Source organism: Aquarana catesbeiana, linkage group LG01, assembly GCF_042186555.1.
Source record: "Aquarana catesbeiana isolate 2022-GZ linkage group LG01, ASM4218655v1, whole genome shotgun sequence".
In the NCBI taxonomy this organism is placed as follows: domain Eukaryota; kingdom Metazoa; phylum Chordata; class Amphibia; order Anura; family Ranidae; genus Aquarana; species Aquarana catesbeiana.
Genome location: NC_133324.1, coordinates 440,262,173 through 440,282,631, shown reverse-complemented (window position 1 = coordinate 440,282,631; position 20,459 = coordinate 440,262,173). Strand labels below are relative to the sequence as shown.

At 41.3% G+C, this 20,459-nt stretch overlaps 1 long non-coding RNA gene across 2 annotated transcripts in view; it reads right to left on the bottom strand.

The window, feature by feature from the left end:
- The window catches only part of LOC141146443 (uncharacterized), a 47,033-nt gene extending 27,050 nt beyond the window's left edge, over positions 1-19,983 (bottom strand). The window contains exons 1-2 of one of the 2 annotated variants that reach the window (XR_012244903.1): positions 19,856-19,983; positions 12,850-12,939 (exon numbers count right to left, since the gene is read on the bottom strand). This is a non-coding gene — a long non-coding RNA (uncharacterized lncRNA). The remainder of the gene's footprint in view (positions 1-12,849; positions 12,940-19,855) is intronic. The other variant, XR_012244940.1, reaches the window with a different exon arrangement.
- Positions 19,984-20,459: the final 476 nt, after the last annotated feature.

The following is a 20,459-nucleotide window of genomic DNA, read 5'->3' as shown; positions in this document are numbered from 1 at the left end:
GGGCCCGGGCATCCCAAGGGGCCCGGATGTCCCGGCAACTCGGGCCCCCAAGGTATTTCCACCCGCTGCCTGAAGGCTGGATGATTGACAGCCACTTTTGGCCACACTTCCTGGTTGCCGGGGCAATGCCAAGCTCACTCCTCACAGGCGCCGCCGATTAGATGCCCCAGGATGCACATCTGCTAGGATTGGTGGAGGGGGAGGCAGGTGGAAAAGTTTCCGCCTACCTCCCCCTCCAGCAAACGCCGAAGAAGTGCACCCGCAGGCTTCTAATTGGCGGCACCTGTGAGGAGTGAGCTTGGTGTTGCCCCGGCAACCAGGAAGTGTTGTGGAGTGGCAAAAAGTATAGAGGGTCTCGCGGCCATGGTGGGACAGCTCCTTGTGACCGGGAACTGAAACTGGGGGGTGCTCCTACTGGTCTCATCTGATGTTCTCCTCCTGCTGCTCCCCCCCAGTGCCTGATCTTCTTCCCATCACAAGTGGTAGAGCTGCCCACTTTGAGGAGATCGAGCGGCAGGAGGAGGAGACAGAGATTGCTTACATTCCACGGAGCTCATCCCTGCAGCAGATGGAGGAGATGGAGAGCGGAGTGCTGGGGAGGGATCAGAGGTGATTGGCAGGAAGAGATCTCCCCGACACGCCCCTCCAGTCATCAGCATGCAATGAAAGGGCTCCTTTCTACCACTTTTCTGCATCAATGTCCTGGCTCCTCCCCCGTGCAGATGCTGGTGAGTAGCTGTGTCTGTACACACATGTATTAAGTGGAATGTTATATTACAGGTAGTGTCTGAATTACTTTGATATCTCACAATTTATGTATCCCCCCCAGGTAACTTTTCATGTGGGTCTGCTAATTATAGAATCTGTCCTGTTAGGCTACTTTCACATTAAGGAGTTTTACAGGCGTTTTTGCACTAAAAATAGCACCTGAAAAGCACCTGTAAACTGCCTCTTCTGCAGCCCCAGTGTGAAAAGCCTGAGTTCTTTCACACTGGAGCTTTGCGCTTGCAGGACAAGAAAAAAAGTCTGGACATGGAAAGGAGGAGGAGGATATGGGATGTAGGAGGAGGAGGAGACATGGGATGGAGGAAGAGGACATGGGATGGAGGAGGAGGAGGAGACATGGGATGGAGGAGGAGGACATGGGATGGAGGAGGAGGAGACATAGGATGGAGGAAGAGGACATGTGATGGAGGAGGAGGAGGAGACATGGGATGGAGGAGGAGGACATGGGATGGAGGAGGAAGAGGAGACATGGGATGGAGGGGGAGGACATGGGATGGAGGAGGAGGAGACAACATGGGATGGAGGAGGAGGAGGAGACATGGGATGGAGGAGGAGGACATGGGATAAGGGAGATGAGATTGTAGGACGACATGATATGGGGAGATGGGACTGAAGGAGGAGGAAGAGGACATGGGAAGGAGGAGGAATGGGACTTGGTATGGTATGTCAGTGAGCAGATTCGGTTGTACGGCCAGTGGCTAGGCCCTAGGGAATGTTGGTGGTCAGGCCAGGGGGGGCCCAGGCCTAAAGCTGTGTAAGGGACCCCAGAATTTCTGATGGCTGCCCTGTGATTAGGTATTCAGTGTGAACATAGCATAACCTTGTCCACTAAACTAAGCGAACCTTCATTAACCACCTCAAGTCTGGACACTTTCCCCTTCCAGTCTAGGTAAAATTTTCGTGGGCAGCACAGTGGCTAAGTGGTTAGCACTTCCACTTAACAGCACTAGGGTAATTGGTTTGAATACCAACCAAGGCGCTACCTGCCTGGAGTTTGCATGTTCTCCCTGTGCCTGCAGTTTCTTCTCACACTCCAAAGGCTTGCTGCTAGATTAATTGGCTCCTGTCTTAATTGGCCCTAGTATGTGTATGTATGAATGTGAGTTTAGAACCTTAGATTGTAAGCTCTATGGTTGCAGGGACTGATGTGAATATACAACACTTATGTAAAGAGCTGCATAAATTAACGGCACTATCTAAGTACCTGTAGTAAAATAAATGTTCAGCTTTCAGCGCTGTCACACTTTCAATGAAAAACACTCAGTCAAGCAACATGGTACCCAAATGAAATTTGTATCATTTTTTGAGACAGATAGAGCTTTCTTTTGGTGGTATTTAATCACCATTGGGTTTTTTATTTTTTGCTATATAAATATAAAAAGACCAAACATTTTGAATTTTTTTTATTAGTTTAAGTTATAAAATTTTGCAATTAAATAATCTTTTTTTTTTTTCATAAATTTAGGCCAGAATGTATTCTGTTACATTTCTTTGGTAAAAACAAGCCAAATCAGTGTATATTATTTAGTCTGTGTGAAAGTTATAGAGTCTACAAATTATGGTAAATATATTTGAAAATTGATTTCCAATATGCTACAGAGGTAGCAGAGATAAGCTGGCTAGCATGGAGATCTCTGCTACCTCTGGACCAAGAGGTGTCCCAGGCTGCTTACAGTCCACCCCAGCCATCTGGTTCCGCATGTGGAGCCTGCAGGACGGCAGAGGTCACAAGACTGGTCACACATTGATGAGCATGAATTTTTCTGCTTCCTGTAAGTGTTTTAAACTTCGTGCAATAATTGCTGACATATTAATACTACACTTAGGTGGCGCCCCCCTCCCCCCTTTTCTCGTTTTTTAATGCAGAAGAGACTTGCTTTGTCTTAATTCTAGGTTACTCTCCAGGACTCCCTAAAACTGGACGCAAAAAAAATGCCGTACTCCAAATCCTTAAAGTCTCTGTGCCAAGATCTTTTGTAAGGCAGTAAACTAAGTAAACTGAATAGATGGTTTGACTGGACTTATGTTATAATAAACGCTAACGAGCTGGGCCCTCTGATTCCTCCTGTATTGAATTGTATTGTAAGTGTACTGTCTGCCCTCATGTTGTAAAGCACTGCGCAAACTGTTGGTGCTATATAAATCCTGTATTATAATAATAATAATAATAACAATAATAATAATAATGTGCTTTGTGTGCAGCCTTTGTGGTACAAACAATTGCAATTTTAAATAGTTTTTTATTTAGAAAATATGTAACATCATGTGTATAAACACCATTTTTTTTTAATTTTTTTTTTTTACCAAGATTTCCAGAGCACTTTGGGGATTGCTAAATAGAGAAAGCAGCCGAAACTGTTTACTTTCAGACCAGATGTCTCTAAATGAAACTTCTGATGGAGGTGACATGTGAGTACCATTAAGTGCAATAGTACTTGCAGGCTGCATGATGACCTTGCCCCAGGAGTGGGTCCATGACAGTCTGGGGCAAAGGAAATGGGTTGAACATTTTTATTACTGTAAAATACAAATAGAAAATACTGCAAATGCAAATCCCTATACAGTGCTGTGAAAAGATATTTGCCCCCTTTCTGATTTTTTTTTTTTTGCACATTTGTCACACTTAAATGATTCAGATCATCAAAGTGTAAATACAAAATGCAGTTTTTAAATGATGATTTCATTTCGTAAGGGAAAAAAAGCTGTCCAAACCTGCCTGGGCCTATGTGAAAAAGTAATTGCCCCCCTAAATTATGAAAGAACTGGATTTAAAGTGGTTGTAAATTATCACCTTGTAAAACAACCCATTCAGTTTAAAATCACAATGAAAGGCAAACATTTTTTTACACATATACAAATACATTATAAATACCTCTTTCCCTTTTTTTTTATAAGTGATCACATTCCCTCTGTTTTCAGCTGCATAAGAGCCAGGGGGAGGAGAAGCAGCAGCACACTGAGCTTCCCAGTAAATGACTGTGCAGCAGGGGCATGTCAGGACAAGTCTGATCATTGGAGGACAGCACACTAAATTCCCAGCATAGCTAGAGAACTGACCACACTGTGCTCTCCTGCTTAGTGTGGTCAGTTTTTAATAGAAAAGCAGAGGGACTGGCAGGAACACCAGGGATTTCACATAAAGGAAGCAATACAAAGAGAGCAGGATATTTCCTCATACAAGTACAGGGTACAGTAGGCACATATCAGTAATATGAAGTTTTGGGGTAACAAACGCTTTAACTACATTTTTTGGAAAACCACGTTAAATTTCACTTGCCACATCCGGCCTGATTACTACCAGACCTGTTGAATCAAGAAATCATCTACCTAGTTACATAGTTAGTAAGGTTGAATAAAGACACCAGTCGATCCAGTTCAACCTGAGTGAGTGTGGGTGCGTGTCTTCAATTGTTCTTATCCCTGTACATTGTGTCTCATTAAGATGCTCATCTATTATATTATTATTTATTTAAGGTACCCATATAGCGCCGTCAATTTACGCAGCACTCCACACATACATTGCACACTCAAATCAGTCTCTATCATCAAGGAGCCCACAATCCAAGGTCCCCAACTCACATTTATATACTAGGGCCAATTTTGCACAGAAGCCAATTAACCTAACAGCATGACTTTGGATTGTGTGAGGAAACCGGAGTACCCAGAGGAAACCCACGCAGGCACAGGGAGAACATGCAAACTCCGGGCAGGTAGTGTCATGGTTGGGATTCAAACCAGTGACCTTTTTTACTGCTAGGCAAGAGTGCTACCCACTACACCACTGTGCAACCCAGCATCTAAATAGATGCTGTCAGACAAAGCATGCTAAAAGATCTCAAAAAGCACCACATCATGCCGCAATCTAAAGAAACTCAAGAACAGATGAGAAACAAATTAATTGACATGTATCAGTCTGGAAAGTATTGCAAAGCCATTTCTAAGGCTTTGGGATTCTAGCCAACCACAGTGAGATCCATTATCCAGAAATGGAGAAAACTTGGAACAGTGGTGAACCTTCCCAGGAGTGGCCATCCTACCCAAAATACTACAAGAGCACAACATCCACTCATCCAGGAGGTCTAAAAGAACCCAGAACAACATCTAAAGAACTGCAAGCCTCACTTGCCTCAGTTAAGGTCAGTGTCAGTGAAAGAGCAAAAATAGCATCCATGGGAGCGTTCCAAGGTGAAAGTCACCGCTGACCAAAAAGAACACAAAGCCCCGTCTCACATTTGCCAAAAAAATCTTGATTATCCTCAAGACTTTTTGGGCAAATATTCTGTGGACCATTCTGGTGTAACATCTGGTGTAAAACTAACACAGCATTTCCTAAAAAGAACATCATACCAACAGTCAAACATGGTGGTGGTAGTGTGATGGTCTGGGACTGCTTTGCATCTTCAGGACTCGGACTTGTCATAATTGATGGAACCGTGAATTCTGAAGGAGAATGTCCGGCCATTAGTTTGATGATCTGAATTATTTAGGTGTGACACATATGTAAAAAAAATATTCAAAGAATAAAGAACTCTCTAGCTGCTACAGGGGATTTTTAGGAGGCCATGGATAGAGTCTCAGGGATAGACTAAAAATTTAAAAATTGCAGCCTATGAATGAGGAATTAATGCAATTAATCTCCACCCATTCAAGCCTATGAAGGAGATTCATTGTTAATACATTTTCCTGTGAGGTAAAGTAGAGGCAATGCACACTTGTGGTATATTGACTGTATCTCCTGCACCTCATTTTATAACAATATATCTAAATAATGAAGTAAATAGATGATGAAGGTTGTGGGAAAACTTTAGGCCATGGCCCCTATTTTAATTATGAATTAGATTTTAACTTTTATTACCAAATAGGGCCGCTGTTAACCATTAAAAGACCAACATGTTTTAGTCACCAACACTCAACCAGTTAAATGGTGCTGCATATGTGATCAGTAGTAACACCAGCCGACAGTTTGGTTGAGAGCACATGCAACTGTGACAGTTATCATTTTAAGACATACAATACCTTGAATGTAACTGTTTTAGTAAACAGTTAGATCTTTGGTTTTAGCTCCACTTTAACAATCATCATAACCCTTTTTTTAGGAATATAAATGATTTAAAAACAAATGGGTGATAGGGGCAACAATCTCATGGGGCCACTTTATTATTTTTTCTTTTGTTACCCTAACATTCTTACTAGAAGAAGGAGGCAAATAGTTATGACTATTGACCACAAAAATATGTTTTTATACAGTATAGTCCATGGCAGCTCTATTTATGTTACTTTGTAATTTGTTTGACCGGTGCCTACCAAATATGTGGAGAAATGAGTTTTCTATACTGGAATGTTTCCTGAAACTGTGCAATGCTGTCAACATTACAAATACCCAGTCATGTACACTCCATTTAAAGTGGAGGTTTCGACCACCACTGCAAAAATTCAAAGCCAGCAGCTACACGTACTGCAGCTGCTGGCTTTTAATAATAGGACACTTACCTGTCCTGGAGTCCAGCGATGTTGGCACCGCAGCTGATGTTTCCATCAGCTGTTGGGTGTTGCTGGCACCATTGCGGGTAAGGGAACCCAGCAGTATAGCCTTACGGCTTCCTGCCAAGAACCCTACTGCGCATGCGCGAGACTCCACTCCTGTCTCCTACTCGGCTGTTTTTAAGGCAGGGCAAAAGGGGCAGCTGCCCTGGGCCCTGTCATTGTTGTGGGGCCCAAAGCAGCTGCCTCATACTTGCCAACTATCCTGGTTAAAATTCCCTCCTCCCTTGAGGTTTTAGTCCTGTGCTGTGTCCCAATATCTCAGTGTGAAGTGCTGCTACTAATGCTGCCCAGTTCTGCCCTATTGTTGTTGATGACTCACTGCAGACCCTGTGTTTACATGTAAATTACCGGCATTTATATGTAAATGGTGACGGAATTCATATGTAAATAGGTGCAGCCGGCGGCTGTAATGTGTGCTGTAACCTCTAGCAACCAGTCAGTGAGCGGTAATGATACACTGTAACCTCTGGCAACCAATCGCAATAGCTGCCTGATCTGATTCAATAAACTGATTTTGAGTCTAGCTGCTATTTATTGTATGTCTCAGAGCAGGTGGAGAGCAAAACTGCATGGGGGGCCCCAAGAAAAGTTTTGCCCAGGGTCCAATCAATATTAAAGACGGCCCTGCTCCTACTGGCTCGGCGGCAGGGGAAGGAGGAGGGAGCCGAGTGGTGACGTCAACAGCTGCTGCTGTGGCTCCCGGAAGTGCTAAAAGGATACCTATCAAAGATAGGCATCCACATCCCCCTTCCCCCAACAAAGTGCCAAATGTGGCACCAGATGGCGGGAGGAGACAAATGAGCGGAAGTTCCACTTTTGGGTGGAACTCCACTTTAAACAGCAGATTGGAAATCCAAGTTCCTTACGGAAAAAAGTGTCTGTAGTTCAAATATTGCGTTCAGGGGCAAAACTGTACATATTTTTTGTCTTTGTGGCTCACACATTTTAAGCCTTTGTGTTCAACTTATATGTTTAAAATAGTGTAACATGTAAAAGTCAGCATTTAGTTTAGAAGCCCTGCTAAGTTCAAATAAGAAGATTGTATTTTCAGTGGTTCTACAGAAATAAAAAATACCAGGAGGCATATATTTTCCTTATTAAGTTCCATTAAGTCCACCACTGTTTAGAGTTCATTTTTCCCCTTTTTCTTCTTTAAACTGCAAACAGTTGCCAATGATACTAAACTGCAATGTAATATGAAAACAGCAAACCTGATGCATACCCCTCAACTGTCACTGATTTGGAGGGACTGGCCCTCTTTTTCACCATCTGTCCTTTTTTTCACCTGATGTAAGGATATTCTCTTTAGTTTACTTTCTGGAAGGATCTTTCTTCAGGTGTGCGAAGTGGACACTTACTATTGGATGGCCAGCAGCAGGGTCCTCTTAGATGAGAGAAGAGGACTGACATCATTACAGGAGGAAAGCAGGGGACCAGTGGTCTTGGGGCACTATTGCAGCACTGAATTTGTGATGTTACTCCCCTGATGGTAGCGAGGAACCTGTGCAGAGCACTTGGTTAAGTGCCTTCACCAGGTAAAGGGAAACAATACTTTCGGGATGGGCTAGAGGGGGTCGAAGGGAGGTGTGAGCAAATAATCACTTTTTCCTCCATTGTTATTAACAGATCTTCCACATAAAAAAGAAAATGGAAGCTGATTTATTAACCACTGGCCGACCGCCTCACGTAGATATACTGCGGCAGAAGGGCTTGTACAAGCAAAACCACATACCTGTACGTTGCCCTTTAAGAGGTCGCCAGCGCGCGCGCCGGCGGCGGCGCGTGTGCGGCAAGCACCGTGAGTCGGGTCACGGGTCCCGTGGACTCGATCGCCGCAGGGTTACCCGCGATCGCCTCACGGGGAGGAAGAACGCGGAGATGTTGATGTAAACAGCATCTCCCCGTTATGCCTAGTGACAGTGTCACTGATCTCTGCTCCCTGTCATCGGAGCAGAGATCAGTGACATCACACACACAGCCCATCCCCCTGACAGTTAGAAACACGACCCTAGGACACATTTAACCCCTACACTGCCACCTAGTGGTTAACCCCTTCACTGCCAGTGTCATTTACACAGGAATCAGTGCATTTTTATAGCACTGATTGCTGTATAAATGACAATGGTCCCAAAAATGTGTTAAAAATGTCCGATGTGTCCGCCATAATGTCGCAGTCATGATAAAAATTGCTGATCGCTGCCATTTAAAAAAAAAAAAAAAGTTATTAATAAAAATGCCATAAAACTATCCCCTATTTTGTAAACACTATAACTTTTGCGCAAACCGATCAATAATCGCTTATTGCGATTTTTTTGCCAAAAATATGTAGAAGAATACATATCAGCCTAAACTGAGGAAAAAATGATTTTTTTTTATATATTTTTGGGGGATATTTATTATAGCAAAAAGTAAAAAATAATGCGTTTTTTTCAAAATTGTCGCTCTATTTTTGTTTATAGCGCAAAAAATAAAAACCGCAGAGGCGATCAAATACCACCAAAAGAAAGCTCTATTTGTGGGAAAAAAAGGACATCAATTTTGTTTTGGAGCCACGTCGCACGACCGCGCAATTGTCAGTTAAAGCGACGCAGTGCCGAATCGCAAAAAGTGCTCTGGCCAGGAAGGGGGTAAAATCTTCCGGGGCTGAAGTGGTTAAAGAATTTGTAAACCCAACATGTTACAGATATATGCTAGTTGTACCATGTAATTGTATGAAAAAGTATCCTGTTCTCTTATTATTGCTTCTTTTGTGTAAAATTCATGGTGTTCCTGCCAGTCTCTCTGCTTTCCTATTAAAAACTGACCACACTCAGCAGGGCAGTACACTGTGGTCAGTTCTCTAGCCGCACTAGGAACTCGGCCTGCTCTCCTCCAATGATCAGACTTGTCCTGACACGCCCCCCTGCAGAGCCTTTCTCTGGGAAGATCAGTCTGCTGCTTTTTCTCCTGCCCCAGCTCTTATGCAGCTGAAAACAGAGGAAATGTGATCAATAATAAAGAAGGGGAAAAAGGTATTTGTAATGTTTTTTTTTCATATATCTATACACAAATGATTTGTCTTTTATTTCTATTTTAAACTGAATAAGTTGTTTTACAAGGTGATTCTTTACAATCCCTTCAATCAATAAATTGTAGCTGTGTTTGCTTTGAATACATAGCCATGTGCAGATGAAATAAACACAAATTTGCTTTTCACATGATTGGATAATTAGAGCGAATCTCCATAAGTACTAACCAGATGGTACTTGGTCCCTTCTCGCCCGGCCAAGATGTATAACACAGTTGCTACAGGGCTGTATGCTGCAAGGTTCTATGCTTTATATCTGATGGGAATGCCCTAAAATTAGGCATTTCTGGAATAGGGCATTTTTGATGCTCCGAAAAGTGACGGGGCTCTCATTTGAACAACAACCGGGTGGCCGCGCCCATTGAAACGCTTGGTCTATTTTATCCTGCTGCCGGTGAAAGTCACTATAGCAGGAGCATGGAAGACACCCTCGGTATCTTTTGGATGGCTCAAACACAAATCACATATCACGGATCATGATTCATGAAAAAATTGCTAGTATTATTAATGACCGAAGCAATCTGTTCAAACAAACTTGGGAACCATGGGCCTCCTATATCCACATGCCCCTGTCCCAGACCTCTGGTGCTATACAGCCCCCAGGCTCTTCCCCTCCCAGTTTATTTACGCCTCCGACCTAGCTCTCCCTGCATCTTGGGGATCCTCTTCCCCTACCATTAACACTTTTTTTCTTTTCTCTCCTTTCTTCTACCTTTCTCCTTCTCTATCCTTTCTTCGCTCTCGGGTTTTCTAATGACCTTTTTTCAAGGTTAATTATGGCGTTTTATTATAGTACTATTGTTGGTGACTGCCTGATTATATGTGACCTCAGACTGTATAGAGAACATCTTCCTTGTAGAGGATTTGCTGGAGTTGTTGAATTCTTCCTGATTATGTTAATGGTTATATCTCTCTGTTTTGGAAATGCAAGGGTTTTTTTTGCTTTACTGCAAACTTCATCATATTGTCACCGCTGTGATACTCTTTGTGTTGAAACAATTAAAATGTATTGAACATAAAGTAAATCTTCACTTATTCCAAACTTAATATTAACCAGTACCACTGGTGAATGTGATCTTTTGTAGAGTGCCACCTGCCACTGGCAAGTTTGGCATTTTTAACACTTCCAGGTGTGCTGGATGCTGGATGTCCCTGCTGTATGCTTTAATTTCACCACTAAAAGCCACCTGACTAGTATAACCCTGCAGCTCTTAAAGTGTTTGTTTCCCCAAAATTTGCTATTCCTGATATGTGCCTGCTTTACCATGGTCTTGTATGAGAAAGTATCCTGTTGTCTTTGCATTGCTTCCTTTATGGGAAATCCCTGGTGTTCCGGCTATTCCCTTTTCTTTCCTATTAAAAACTGACCACACTAGGCAGGAGAGCATACTGTGGTCAGTTCTCTAGCTATGCTGGGAAATCAGTGTACTCTCCTCCAATGATCAGACTTGTCCTGATACACTCCCCCTACACAGCCATTCACTGGTAGGCTCAGTGTGCTGCTGCTTCTCCTCCCCCAGCTCCTATGCAGCTGAGAACAGAGAGAACAGAGTTGATCACTTAACCTTTTTTTGCCTTTCCTTTCTATTTTAAACTGCATAGGCTGTTTTACAAGGTTATAGCTTACAAACTCTTTAAGCTGAAGATGCCAATGAAGTGAAGAAAGCCTGTGTTACATATGTGCGGGTACAGCTTGGATGTTTTTTTCAGCTAGAAGCTCTGTGATGCTGGGTTGGCTATACAATTTGGCATTCAGTTTAGAAGTCCTGCTAAGTTTAAATAATAGGATCTTGTATTTTCAGCTATTTAAGTAAAAGAGAAAGGAAAAAAAAACACTAAAAGCGTTCTTATCGTTAAAAAAAAAAAAAAAAAAGGCCCTTTGCTTTAGATGTTTTTCATAATACCTGTTTCTATCAATTCTGAATGCAGTGTATAAATGACGGTGTCCTAAATAGTTTTCATTCCTTTCTGTTTACATCACTAGCTATTTTATCTTCCAGACTGAAATAATTAGATTAATTTTAGGTGATTGTTATCTGTTTGGAACATGTTTCTTAAAAATATACTTGCAAGTTATATCAATATTATTCTGTCCCATCCATAAGGTCCAAGGAATCAAATATTTCTGTGTCTTGTGAGACTTCATGAATACCAAATCAGAGGTGTAGAGCAAAACAGAGTTGCTATAAACAATAGTTGCTCCACTCTTGTAATAAAGAATTTATTTATGCAGAAATAATAATATACAAGCATAGACTCACTCATAAAAAAGAAACACGTTTTCTATCAGGCTCCTTTCACACATGCCTTCAGTTTGTTTCATCAGTTCAGTCACGTTTTTTCAAAGAAAAAACGGATCAGTTTACAACAGTTTTTCATCCGTTTTTACATCAGTTCTTTACATCCACGTATCCACGTAACCACTTGAGATTTTTTGTTTACATTAGAGCTGCAGGATTCTCGGTTAAAATCAAGATCACGATTATTTGATTAGAATAAAGAACACGATTCTTGCGGCGTAACATCATCTTTCACATTATACAAAAAAATTGGGCTAACTTTACTGTTTAGTTTTCTTTAATTCATGGAAGTGTATTTCTTCCCAAAAAATTGCGTTTGAAAGACTGCTGCGCAAATAAAGCATGACATAAAATATTACAACAACTGCCATTTTATACTCCAGGGTCTCTGCTATAAAAATATATATAATGTTTGGGGGTTCTAAGTAATTTTCTAGCAAAAAATACTGATTTTAACTTGTGAGAAACAAATGTCAGAAAAAGGTTTGGTCTTTAAGTGGTTAAACTGCCCTCATCTACAGACTGAACTTCATTCCTTTGATCTAAAGAACCGTGAGATACATTGTATCTCTCCTCCATCTCTCTGCGCTGAGGAATATCTTTTTTTTTTTAGTTTTTAGTGTCACTGGTTCCCAAAAAAGTGCCAAAAGTGTCACTTAGTGTCCGATTTGTCCGACGCAATATTGCAGTCCCGCTATAAGTCACTGATCGCCACCATTACTAGTAAAAAGATATAAAAATAAATAAGAATTTCATAAATATATTGCATTGTTTGTAGACAATATAACTTTTGCGCAAACCAATCAATATACGCTTACTGGGATTTTTTTTTACCAAAAATATGTAGCAGAATACATATTGGCATAAATTTGATCAAATTGATTTTTTTAAATTTTTTTATTGGATGTAGTTTTATAGCAGAAAGTAGAAAATATAGGGTTTTTTTTTTCAAAATGTTCGCTCTTTTTTTGTTGATAACGCAAAAAATAAAAACCACAGAAGTGATCAAATTCCACCAAAAGAAAGCTATATTTGTGGGAAAAAAAGGACATACATTTTATTTGGGTGCTGTATTGCTAAAATGGCCTGGTCATGAAGGTGTGAAAACCTTTTGGAGTGGAGGTGGTTAATAAAAACAATACATATAAGTACCTTCTTTTCATAATCAATATACAGCTGTACAGCTGTCACGTGACCCAGCTCTTTCCCAGGTCATCTGCAGGAGGCGCTTATAATCCTCTGCTGCCAGTCACATGTTAAAAAAAAAAAGAAAACAGCCTTCAGAATACAAAGGAAAAATACATAATATGAAATAAATGTTTTAAATTGTCATACAAATATGTATTTTAACTCAAATTTTTGCTGCCAATCACAGCCTGTTTCACACCCCTCCAGCCTGTGTCTGTTTGTGTGTACTTTACAATTACAGGCCATTGTTAGTGCTTCCATCAGTTACCATGTGATATTCCACCCCATTGTGCTTAGCTGTTTAGAGGGCATGGAGGAGGAGGGAGAGAGTGGGCAGTCATTTACCCAGATTGTATACGCCCATATGTGTGACTCTATAGTCCTGTGGGCTTTATAGATAAGAGAAAGAAGGAAAATAATAGCTTAGAAGGGAACTGAAACTAGAGCATGCTCAGTAGATGTCAACAGCTGGTCTATACAATCTCAGGCTGCAGCAAGGACACAGACAATGAGGGAGGGACAATAAAACTGCAGGATCAACCAGGTTTCCTGCAGAATACAGAAACATATCCCATAGTCACTGAGTGAGTATGAACAGCATGTAATACAGCATGACTGACAGTTTTTAAAGTGGTGTTCCAGCCGAAATGATACTTTTTAAATAAAAATACCCCTATAACACACAAGCTTAATGTATTCTAGTAAAGTTAGTCTGTAAACTAGGGTCTGTTTTGTTCGTTTATAGCAGTAGTTTGTTATTTTATAAACTTACAGCAGGCCGTGGCCATCTTAAGTGTGGGCGTCTGAAGCCAGACTGTATTTCTTCCTGGATCCCATCCTTGCAGATCTCGCACATGCTCAGTGCAGCGCAAGCAGTGTAATAGGTTTCAGGTCAGGTTTCCGCAGCAACGGCAGTGCCAGAGGAAGTTGCCGCCCCTTCCCAGAAGGCATTGCAAACAGGAAATGATGCGATGGGCCGCGGCCAGGGAGGAGGAAGTGAAAAATGAATACAGCAGATATACAGGAGGTGCTGAGAAAAAAAAATAAAAAAATATCCAATTTGTTTACAGTGCACAGTTTAGTGAGGGATGCTGAAGAGTTGTAAAAGTGGGTGGAACTCCACTTTAATGACAATGCAACTTATGTTGCAATACGCACCTTCCACCACTAGATGTTCTAAGATATCTTAGCTACAGTGCCTTGCAAAAGTATTCACTCCCTTGGCATTTTTTGTGTTTTGTTGCCTCACAACCTGGAATTAACATGGATTTTTTGAGGATTTGCATCATTTCATTTACAGAACAAGCCCACAACTTTAAAGAAGTTTTTTTTTTATTTATTGTGAAGCAAACAACAAATAGGACAAAATAACAGAAAAAGTCAATGTACATAACTATTCACCCCCCTAAAGTCAATACTTTGTAGAGCCACCTTTTGCGGCTATCACAGCTCCAAGTTGCTTTGGATAAGTCTCTATGAGCTTGCCATATCTTACCACTGGGATTTTTGCCCATTCCTCCTTGCAAAACTTGTCCAGCTCCTTCAAGTTGGATGGTTTGTGCTTGTGAACAGCAATCTTTAAGTCTGACCACAGATTTTCTATTGGATTAAGGTCTGGGCTTTGACTAGGCCATTCCAACACATTTACATGTTTCCCCTTAAACCACTCAAGTGTTGCTTTAGCAGTGTGTTTGGGGTCATTGTCCTGCTGGAAGGTGAACCTCTGTCCTAGCCTTAAATCACACACAGAGTGGTACAGGTTTTGCTCAAGAATATCCCTGTATTTAGCACCATCCATCTTTCCCTCAACTCTGACCAGTTTCCCAGTCCCGACTGCTGAAAAACATCCCCACAGCATGATGCTGCCACCACCATGTTTCACTGTGGGGATGGTGTTCTTTGGGTGATGTGATGTGTTGGGTTTGCGCCAGACATAGCGTTTTCTTTGATGGCCAAAAAGTTCAATTTTAGTCTCATCAGACCAGAGCACCTTCCTCCATACATTTTGGGAGTCTCCCACATGCCTTTTCGCAAACTCAAAACGTGCCTTTTTTTTTGATGAAAGTAATGGCTTTCTTCTGGCCACTCTGCCATAAAGCCCAACTCTATGGAGCGTACGGCTTATTGTCGTCCTATGTACAGATACTCCAGTCTCTGCTGTAGAATGGGTGAACGGTTCGGCCCGAGGATAAGCTCGGGTCGAACTTTGATTGTTCGGATGTTCGGACGAACACCAAACAAAATGCCGTGTTTGGGGCAAATTCGAAAGCCACTGGAGCACCGTTAAAGTCTATGGGACACTAACATGAAAAATCAAAAGTGCTCATTTTAAAGGCTTATATGCAAGTTATTGCAATAAAAAGTGTTTGGGGACCTGGGTCCTGCCCCAGGGGATATGTATCAATGCAATTTTTTTTCCTCGGCAATATATAGATTTTAACGGTGTTCGTGTGTTCTTCCGAATTTTTTGCCTATTTGGATGTTCTGGTGCGAACCAAACCGGGGGGTGTTCGGCTCATCCTTAGTTATCTTAGGTCTCTGTGCTGCCTCTCTGATTATGCCCTCCTTGCCCGTTCCTTGAGTTTTGGTGTGCGGCCGTCTCTTGGCAGGTTTGCTGTTGTAAAAAGAAAATAAAAAAGTGTAGCGCATACTGAACAAACTGAAAAATTCTGTTAATGATAACAAAATACAATTGGGTCCATATAAATAAGTCCTCGGAACCTAATAAGGTGTATTTAAGGTAAAAACCAACAAAACTACGTATAAACACCAATAGCAGGGTGATGAAGTGTCCAACTGTGAATGAATACAGGCAGGACCACTCATGGATGGTGGGTATCCAAGGGCTGGCAAGGGTGAAGTAGGTTCGTAGGTAAGAACAATGGAAATCCTGGAGGTAAGTGTACCACGTGTGGCAAAGGCTGGACATTATCTCCCATCAAAGCAATATGTGGAGAAAAAAGAAATGCTTCCACACGTACTTCTCAACAACATTGTCCCTTACTTGTTTGGAGAGTTCCTTAGTCTTCATGGCAGTGTTTGGTTAGTGGTGCCTCTTGCTTAGGTGTTGTGGCCTCTGGGGCCTTCCAAAAACGTGTGTATAAGTAATGACAGATCATGTGACACTTAGATTGCACACAGGTGGACATCATTTCACTAATTATGAGACTTCTGAAGGTAATTGGTTGCACCGAAGCTTTTTATGGGCTTCATAACAAAGAGGGTGAATACATACGCACATGCCAATTATCAGTTTTTTATTTCTGAAAAATAGTTTTATGTATATAGTTTTCTAATTTTATTTCACCAACTTAGACTATTGTGTTCTGATCCATCACATATAATTAAATTAAAAAAACATTGAACTAAAGGCTGTAATGTAACAAAATAGGTAAAAAGCCAAGGGAGGTGAATAATTTTGCAAGGCACTGTAAATAATGGCCATCATCATTCAGCCCTCTTCCTCTGAGCCCAAGTTGTCAGGAACTCACCCCCTGGGACAGTGACTGAGTAAATAATGGCCATAATTCAGCTTGCTTCCTCTGAGACCAGGTTAACAGTAACTCACCCCCCGGGGCAGTGCCAGCATGCAGCCCAGGCGTACTACTGTATTGAATGGCAATTACACATAATTTTCCCAGGTATCCCTCATAGAGGGAAAGGGGGTGTAAAAATACTAAACGTATTCATTAGATGTAGACTGAATTACATTTAGTTTTTAAGCAGGCTGGTCCAACTGCACTGAATGGAGCTCATCAGATTTCTGATTTAAACTGCTTACAGAATTAAAACCTCTCTCTCCCATTCTGGGTGGATCCCAGGATCATGCCTCATGCGTACCCCCCGGCTTGCACTGTGGATCGATCTGTCATCCGCTGTGTCCACCAGTACCATGTCATCACATGCCAATTGTACATCGTTGTGTACTATTGTGTTGATCTCTGTGATTGGTCACAGTGATCACATGGCACAGAAAGGGCTAATCAAAGCCCATATTTACCATGGGATTAACCACTTGCCGACCAGCCGCCGTCATTATACTGCGGCAGTTTGGCTAGGCTGTGCAAATTGCCGTAGCTGTATGTCGGTCTCTTTAACAGCTACAGGAGGCGTGTGCACATGCGCGTCGCCAGAGCCAATGTGCATGACCGGTGGCAGCGATGTCCGCCGGCCACCCGCGATCATTCCACAAAGAGAGCCAGAACAGGAATCTGTCAATGTCAACAGACAGATCCCCATTCTGACAAGGGTGTAGAGAGAGATCGTCTGTTCCTAGTGATCAGGAACAGTGATCTCTCTAATCTTCCAGTCAGTATACTCCCCTGACTGGAAGATACACATTTAACCGCATGATCGACCTCTAGTGTTAACCCCTTCCCTGCCAGTGCCATTTATACAGTGATCAGTGGCTATTTTTAGCTCTGATCACTGTAATAATGTCACTGGTCCCAAAAAAGTGTCAAAAGTGTCCGATCTGTCCGCCGCAATGTCGCAAACCCACTAAAAATCGCTGATCACCACCATTACTAGTTAAAAAAAAAAAATAATAATAATGCCATAAATATATCCCCTATTTTGTAGACACTATAACTTTTGCGCAAACCAATCAATATAACTCTTATGCCCCGTACACACGGTCGGACTTTGTTCGGACATTCCGACAACAAAATCCATGGATTTTTTCCGACGGATGTTGGCTCAAACTTGTCTTGCATACACACGGTCAAACAAAGTTGTCGGAAAATCCAATCGTTTTAAACGCGGTGACGTAAAACATGTACGTCGGGACTATAAACGGGGCAGTGGCCAATAGCTTTCATCTCTTTATTTATTCTGAGCATGCGTGGCACTTTGTCCGTCGGATTTGTGTACACACGATCGGAATTTCCGACAACGGATTTTGTTGTTGGAAAATTTTATCTCCTGCTCTCCAACTTTGTGTGTCGGAAAATCCGATGGAAAATGTCCGATGGAGCCCACACACGGTCGGAATTTCCGACAACACGCGGCATTAATGCGATTTTTATTTTTTTTTTACCAAAAATATGTAGAACAATACATATTGGCCTAAAGTGATAAAGAAATTTGTTTGTTTTTGTTTGGGATATTTATTATAGCAAAAAGTAAAAAACATTGTTTCTGTTGCAAAATTGTTGGTCTTTTTTGTTTATAGAGCAAAAAATAAAAAACGCAGAGGTGATCAAATACCACCAAAAGAAATGTCTATTTATGGGAAAAACAGGACATAAATTTTGTTTGTGTACAGCATCGCATGACCGTGCAATTGTCAGTTAAAGCGGCGCAGTGCCATATCGCAAAAAATGGCCTGGTCATTAAGGGGGTAAATCCTTCCGTGGCTGAAGTGGTTAAGGCCGCTTTCACACGTGCTAACCATTCGTTTCATCAGTTCAGTCACTTTTTTTCAAAGAAAAACAGATGAAGTTTACATCAGTTTGGCATCAGTTTTTTTATCAATTTTTTTTACATCTCCCAGCTAGAATCCTTAACCAATGGAGCCCCAAAGTCATTCCTTCATGCACAAACAGACCATTTGTCAGTTTATGTCCATTTTACATCTGACCCATTTTTTAATGGAAGAAAAATAGGGCTTTGATCCGTTCCAAAAAAACGGATATTGATGGAAAAGGATGTAAACGGATGTAAATGGATGATCATTGTCAATGGATGTATGAAAAACGGTCCGCATTTGTGAAAAGGGGCCTAACTGTGGCCAATCACAGCTAACCACAATAGCACACACTAAATTAATGGATTTCAGTCATAAAAACAGTTGCTTTTAACAGTTAGTTTCACTTTTTTAAGAAACCATAATGTGTAAAAAAAATCCTGATCACCTCCGCACAGTAGTACAATGTTACTATGGTAACACTGTATTGCTCTGGTCGTAGTATGTAAAAAAATTGTAATAAAAAAAGGAAAAAAAAGTATTTTTTTCGGTTTTTTTTTTTTTTTTTTTTTACATGCTGTCACCAATCAGTGTCCCTGATCACCACTACACCAATTTTATGATGACACTGTACTGCACTGGTGACTATGTACAAAAATGTGAAAAGAATTTTTTTTTTTTTCATTTCTTCAATTTCCAAAAAACTGTGACAAAAATTACAACTTAAAAAAACTCGCCATGCCTCTTACTAAATACTTAGAACTGTCTACTTTCCAAAAAGGGGTAATTTGGTTGTTATTTGTAATGTCCTGGAATATTCGGGCCAAAAATGAGGCCATCAATACATCAGGATTGATCAAACTCTTCCTACAGACTAAATAATATACACTGACTTTGGTTACTTTTACCAAAGAAATGTAGCAGAATACCTTTTGGCCTAAATTTATGAAGAAAGATAATTTTTTTGCAAAATTTTTTTATCAAAAATTACATTTTTTTTTAAATGTTGGCCTTTTTTAGTTTATTTAGCAAAAGGTAAAAAAAACACAGTGGTGATTAAATACCACCTAAGGAAAGCTCTATTTGTATAAAAGAAATGGTAAAAATTTCATTTGTGTTGCATGACTGGGCAAAAAGTGAAAAGAAGTCTAAATATCTGAGGTGTTACCAGAAAAAATGGGGCAAATTCCTGTTCCAGTGAAAGCTGTCAGATGTGAGATGTTTACTCATTTCCTGTTGTGTTAATGGCACGCAAAGTAAAAGGAAATTTCCCCAATGGGGACAAGGAGATTCTAACCCTTCCAATCACTGTCCAACACTAGAAAAAAATTTGGTTGGAGTTTCACTTTAACAGTGTTTCCCTCTTTGTGCCATGTAGGTCTAAATATATGTCTGTGAAGAGATCATTTGTAGGAAAGTTCCGTCAGTGATCAGATTGTACCTGCATGTTCCCTTGTGCTTCGGACTGTACATTTTAAACCCTTCTAATTGTGTTAAAGAGAATCAAAGATAAATTAGCACTTAATATACAATAAAACATTAAAATATATTAAAAAGCTTCACCTGCTGAAGGTGACTTATGGGGCTAGCTGAATCAACACCTGTTCTTCTGCAGTTGTGTTTAACTAACAACAAACATAATCCTGCAGATAGAAACACCACATATTTGTAGTCTAAATTCCACTGATTATTATAAATGCAAATTTGATAATGTTATTCAAAACTGCAAAACTACTAGCGGACATGCTCAGGCAGGTTATATACCAGTAAAGTCCTTTATACTAAACATCATCTTATAGCAGAGGTGTAACTAGAAACTTCAGGGCCCCAGTGCAAGAAATCATGAAGGCCCCCCGAAAATACATGATTTTGATACTTTTTTTTTTTGAGGGGTGTTGGGGGGGTGGCAGTGGCAGTGTTGAGGGGGGGTGGCAGCGGCGGTGGTGTTGAGGGTGGGTGGCAGAAGCGGCAGTGGTAGTGTTGAGGGAGGTGGCAGCGGCGATGGTGTTGAGGGGGTGGCAGTGATAGTGTTGAGGAGGGTGGCAGCGGCGGCATTGAGGGGGGGTGGCAGCGGTGGCAGTGGTAGTGTTGAGGGAGGTGGCAGCGGCGGTGGTGTTGAGGGGGGTGGCAGTGGTAGTGTTGAGGGACGTGGCAGCGGCACCTTCTG